This window comes from Arvicanthis niloticus, chromosome 14 (genome assembly GCF_011762505.2).
Source record: "Arvicanthis niloticus isolate mArvNil1 chromosome 14, mArvNil1.pat.X, whole genome shotgun sequence".
NCBI lineage: Eukaryota > Metazoa > Chordata > Mammalia > Rodentia > Muridae > Arvicanthis > Arvicanthis niloticus.
Window position 1 is genome coordinate 11,103,123 of NC_047671.1, and position 6,384 is coordinate 11,109,506.

Sequence of the window (6,384 nt, forward strand, 5' to 3'; positions counted from 1 at the left end):
CTCATATACAAGCTTAGGCTCCTCTAAGAATCTAGAACTGAGGACCAAGCCTTCCTTGTCTGATGAGTTCACACAAAGAAATTATGACTTGGATTTTTATGCTTGTTTCATGTTTTAATTGAAAATATTTTTCATACATTGTATTCTGATTACTGTTTCCTGTCGTCATCTCCCAGAGCCTCCCCACCTCCCCACCTCCCCAACTCCACACCTCTTTCTTTCTCTTTAGAGAACAAACAAGTCAGATTTGAAAAAAAAACTAGAATAAAACAAAGCAAACAGACAAGCATAAAAATAGAAAAAGCACAGCACACACACATACAAAAACCATAAAAATATAAATCCAGAAGCTATAGATAAGCAAAAAGGGGTTTGATGAAGACATCCCATTTAGGACTTAGTGTCCCCATCTCTCTTCCTGTATACACATTGTCCAGTTATGGCTCTCTGTATATGTTCCCATTCTCTCCAAATTGAAGTTTCTCTTACACTGGCTGAGTGATCTATGGAAATGTCAGACTGCCATTAGGAGTCATTTTCTTGCTATGTTTCTTTAGCAGAACGGTCTGTGGCCTATCTAGTCTTGGGTTCTTGTGCACCTGCGCAATATCAGTCGTGAGTCCTGTCTCATGGAGTGGGCTTTATATCTAATCAGACAGTGGTTGGTTACTGCCCCAACATTCGCTGTTCAGTTAATGCTGTTAAAATACATGATCTGGATTTTTATGCCTAGTTGATTTTTAAAATTTAATACAGTTAGTAGAAGAGTATTTGAGAAGCACGGGCAATGCCCTGAGTTTAATCTCCAATATTAAAAATCTTAGTAAAAAGCTATGGGTTACCGTGCCTACATGGCCAAGTCCAAGAACCACACCTCACGTAACCAGCCCCTCAAATGGCACAGAAATGGCATCAAGAAACCCAGGTCACAAAGATACGAATCTTTGATCCTCAGTTCCTGAGGAACATGCACTTTGCCAAGAAGCACAACAAGAAAGATCTGAAGACGATGCAGGCCAACAATGCAAAGGCAGTGAGTACATTCTCAGAGGCCATCAAGGCCCTTGTGAAGCCTCAGGCCATCAAGCCCAAGATGCCAAAGGGCCCCAGCCACAAACTCAGCCACTGGCTCTCATCGATCACCCCAAGCTCGAGAAGCAGATTCGAAGCTACATGGCCAAGGGTCGTAGGCTCTGCCAACCAAACCCAAGGTTCAAACCAGGGCAGAGGCCAAAGCTCCAGCTAAGGCCCAGGCTTCAGCTCCAGCCCAGGCTCCCAAAGGTGCCCATGCCCCTGTGAAGGCCCCATAGAAAAGGCTCCTGCCAACATGAAGACAGATGCACTGCTGTGACACACCTACCCACACACTATTTGCAGATGATCAGTGTCCTATGCCGTTTTCACAAATAAACTCGAGGCAAGAAAAAAAAAATAACTTAGTAAATATATAAAGACCCAATGATTATGTGTATTTACAATGTGTAATTTTTTGTGTAATTACAAATATAAATGTTTTTTAATAACTCAATGAACAAGAAAATTATCTACACTATGGAATATTTGAGAGTACCAAGGAATTTTCTGATATTTTATTTTCTCTAATTTTCATGATCATTGTTATACTCTCATTTTAGGCAAAAATGTATTGGAGTTCAAACAAAATAGGGGCTTAGAGTGATCACATGTTAAGCTAGTTATAGCATTTGGTCTCAGGGAGCCAGCCCACCCAATCACGATAGTGATCAATATTTTATATAACAAATATTTTAATAACAATTCAGTTCTGATTCTGAATGTGGGTAAATATGGAAAGAAAAGCCATAGAAATGATAAGATGTTGGACTATTGAGAGTCAAGTAGGTACTGAACATAGCCTGGAACTACATAAGGTGATTGTGAAATATAGAACTTTTGTGTGGCAAATGTGGGCAAAAGCAAACTACAGGTAGCTACGTAGATAAAAGAAGTGTTTATGGGATAGCAAGGATCTCTACAGATAGATTTCTGAGACTCAAACTGAAGCAAGTGTTTGTAGCCTAATCACGAAGGCCTGGGTACACCTGGGTGAAGGCTCAGGGTTTGCCTTTGGCAACCGAGAGCCACTGACAACATCTCAGTTGACAATGGAAGGGAAGGACATCTAGATTGCTATAGTTGGCATTGAGCAGGAGCAGCTGTCAGGAGCTTTCGCTTAAAAGCCCATCTTTGGTTTTGCCTACACAGTTAAGGAGAAGAATCATTGCTGTCCAGGGTTCTATTGCAACTACAGCCTGGAGCAAAGTGGCAAAAAATATAAATGTAAGTCTGATTTCTTCTGTCAAGGAGCAAGAGAGATGGTGAACTCTGCTCTTGGCAGTGTAGAGTTTAGGACTCTTACTCCAGTGGTTCTCAGATATGGCTGGGTGGTAGTTCCTAGGGCACTTTTCATGAGATTCCTGTTCACCACTTCCCCAGGTGGGACCTACCCATAGGGACTCTGGGGAGTTAGTTCTCAGGTTAACCCAGCATCTTGCAGTGGGTCAAGACCAATGTTGCAATGCAGGCTGTTCCAACTAGGACTGAAAATACATGTGTATGCTTTCTCTTCTAACCTTAAAACCCGGTTTCCTTTGCAAATATACTGGTTAAATCTGAGCATCCATATGGACTCAATACAGGTAAGATATATATATATATATATCTTACCTGTATATATATATATATGTATATATACATATATATTTATATATACATATATATATATATATATATATATATATATATATATATATATATATATATAAAATTTATGGGCCTTTAGCTTCTTCCTTTACATTTCTATATAACAATGTTGCAGTATAGGTCAAGGAAAAGAGTAAAATCCTAATCAGCCAGTAGAGGTTTTGTTTATTTTTGTGCTCATAATTGTCTTCTATTTTGGAAATATAAGAAGATATGGTTCATCACATATTTTAAATTGCTATTGAGACCCACCTGTTTGATTCACAATACTTTTCCTTTTCATTTAACATCTACTGTTTGTTTAACAATTAGTACTCAATACAGATAAGATACATTTTCCTGTAGAAGTGTTTGGCTTAATCACTCTTCAGGTCTCAGGCAAGACACCTTTCCTTCCCAGTCTGCCCAGGTGGACTCTATTCCAAAATCCCATTTTCCCCACTTATTTGTACTTAGGACACTGTGGTGGTTTGAATAAAACTGCTCCCCCACCCAATAAACCCATACATTTGAATGCTTGGCAAGTGGCATGAGGAGGTGTGGCATTGTTGGAGTGGGTGTGGAATTGTTGCAGGAAGTGTGTCACTGCAGGCTTTGGGGTTTCAAATGCTTGCACCACACCCAGTGTCTCACTCTGGCCTCCTGCTGCCTGTTGATCCAGATGTAGACCTCTCAGCTCCTTCTCAAACACCATGACTGACTGCCTGTGTGCCACCATGTTTCCTGCCATGATAGTCATGGATAAAAACTTCTGAACCTGTAAGCCAGCCCTGATTAAATCTTTTCCTTTATCAGAGTTTGCCTTGGTCATGATGAATAGAGTAGAATAGAATAGAATAGAATAGAATAGAATAGAATAGAATAGAATAGAATAGAATAGAATAGAAAGAGCAATAAAAACCCTAACTAAAACCGTCTGTTTCCCTCCAGTTTCTATGTCATAGGGATCTAAGGGCCTCCTACTAACAATGTTCAGTGACTTACCCCCAGTGTTTGTTTGTTTATTTGTTTGTTTGTTTTCCCATGATCAGGATTCGGCTATGGGTTATGATGTTTAGACCTTTTTGCTGTACCCTCTCATCTTTGCTAACTCAAAATTTCTTGACCTTTCTTGTGCATGGTTGGGAGTTTCTGTACTTCATAGCTGCAACTCCTTTTTTTCCCCATTTTTTATTGCATATTTTATTTACATTTCAGATGCCATCCTCTTTCCCCATTTCCCCTCCATAGAAAACCCCCATCCCATGCCCCCTTCTCCTCTTTGCTTTTGTATAATATTTTAATGTTAACCAAAGGCTTTATAAATTTGGTAATGCTCAATATCAATCAGAAGTGTAACCTAATACCCAACCTAGATATGTTAACCATCCTTGACTGGCAGAGACATGTGAACATCCGCCTCCATGTCTGTCCCCCTCTCTCTTTCTTTCTCTCTCATCACCTAGCTCCTCCTCTCCTCCTTCTCTTCTCCTCCTTCTCCTCCTCCTCTTCTTACTCCTCCTCTTCCTCTCCATACTCCTCCCACCTTAGCTCCTCCTACATATCACCATTCCTGTTAAAATAAAACTTTTCTCTCAAAATACTGTTAGAGCATAACTATACCAATTTATGTCAGTAAGGTGCAAGATAGACCTAATACCCAGTCCATCATTTTGTTGACTAAGCAGAACCTCTGTCATCTCTCCTAACTAAAAGACTTAGTTCTGACCCTGGCTTTTTTTTCCTTGGCTTTAGAATGAATGTCAGCTGAAAATCATCCTCTCAAATCTTTTCTCTCAAAGTAAATAGCAAGGAATGGCTATGAGACTATAAGTTTTCAATCCCTCCTAATCAGGCAGAGTTATTCCACTTAGAGTAAATGACACTTGAATGGTAGCTTTTTAGTGAAACATTCTCCACAAGTCTCTGAACCTCTCCTCTTTGGAAAGAAAGCCTTGGTGATCTGTTTATCTTTTAAAGTTCCTAGATGATTTCTGTTGTTACCAAAATTTGGGGAAAATTTTATAGAGAAATACTTTAAATTTATCTTGCTCTAGCATACAGTAATATATTTTCACAGGCCGACTCGAGAACTCAAAACCCCTTCACCCACTCAGCCACTCCTGCCTCACCCCTCTAGCACCCCCCTTTTCTCTGTGTGAGATATTCTGATACTTTATATTCTATTTAATTTTGCTTAAAACATGGTGATCATAAATGTTTCCATAGGATTGCAACACAGAGAATGAAAACCATGTCTAGCATCTAGCACAATTATCAACACACATGTTTAAAAATGCTAGTGATACAGATTTATATTTTTTAACCAAATAAAGATTAGTATTTTTACTTAAAATAGATGCCATTTCCATCTATATCTTTTTTAAATATAGGTATGAGTATACACGTCTTCGTCTTCGTGCAAACTGTTTATTTTACTCCAACTGTATTTCTTTAAATCTTCCAAAAATCTTGGTGTTTCTGGAAACTGGTTTTTTTTTTCAAACAACCTTGCTCATGCTGCAGCCCATAAGGACAAGAGCCTGGTTCCTTTCAACACCATAAGGATCTTACAATATATATATATTGGGTATGGTCATTTTGTGTTTTCTTTTGTGAATCTCCAGACTCCAGATCTGTATTTTAAGATCTTGCAGCTCTGCAATATGCCACCTGGTTGCTGAATACATAGTCTCTGAGTGCTTGTGTCGTGCCGCCTAGCTTAGATTATACGTAATAAAACTTGACATCAATTTATTCAAGCAGAGACCTCTTAATATACTGAGCTGTCACTTCCAGCTTTCCAGTTGAAAGACAAGATGGTTGACACGCCGAGATGGATTGTGTCACAATTTCTCCAAAGTGAGCAACAAGGACAGAAGCCAAGCCAGGGATAATCAACAATACAGGCATGAACCGACCTTTTAATTTATTTTTGTCAGTGCTTAATAACCCTAAAATTCACTAGCCAGTCAAATCGGGCAACAACAGAACCAAAGCTTAGAAGAGCCCTCTGGATCTCTGTCATGGTGGTTGGACCAAGGGTCAAGCTAAGAAGTCCCTGGATAGCTGGATGCTCCTTTGGTCCCTTGTCAAAAAGTAGATTAGAAAGACTTCACCAAGCAAGTTGGATTTCACATGGTTGCTATGGATGCTGTACTGAGAAATTATCTGACTAAAAACCGTTTAATGGATATGTACTGTATGGTGAGTAAAATTTGTAGGGTTATATTTATACCTGTCTTTTAAATGCTTCATATTAGCTGCCTAGGTTATTTTGTCCCAGGATGACCATCTTATAGATGGCATACAGAAAAATAAAAATAATAGTTAACAGAACATCTCTGAACTGAAAAGTTGATTGTTTTCTTTACATTGGGATAATTAAATTTAATGGACTATATTTTGTGCATACACACAGCAAGATTAGATAATCTTGTTAACATAATGAGGTTTAAATTTTGTTGAGCATCTAGAGTTGTACAAGGAAGAGAGAATGACTTCTTCAGAGTTAACAGTTATTATTTGAGGGTAATAATTCTTTTAATGAACTGGATTAAATAATTGCATGAAGATAATGAGGAACAATTTTGATTTTTATAAGTTTGCTTTACAGATTTCTTTTCACTCATTCTACAGTAATTTACTGAGTACTCATGATGCATCAGGCAAAATGCCAGGCTC

The 6,384-nt window shown here is 38.6% G+C and overlaps 1 pseudogene; it reads left to right on the plus strand.

The window, feature by feature from the left end:
- The first annotated feature begins 851 nt into the window (after positions 1 to 851).
- On the plus strand, positions 852 to 1,310 carry LOC117719575 (large ribosomal subunit protein eL29 pseudogene; annotated as a pseudogene).
- Positions 1,311 to 6,384: the final 5,074 nt, after the last annotated feature.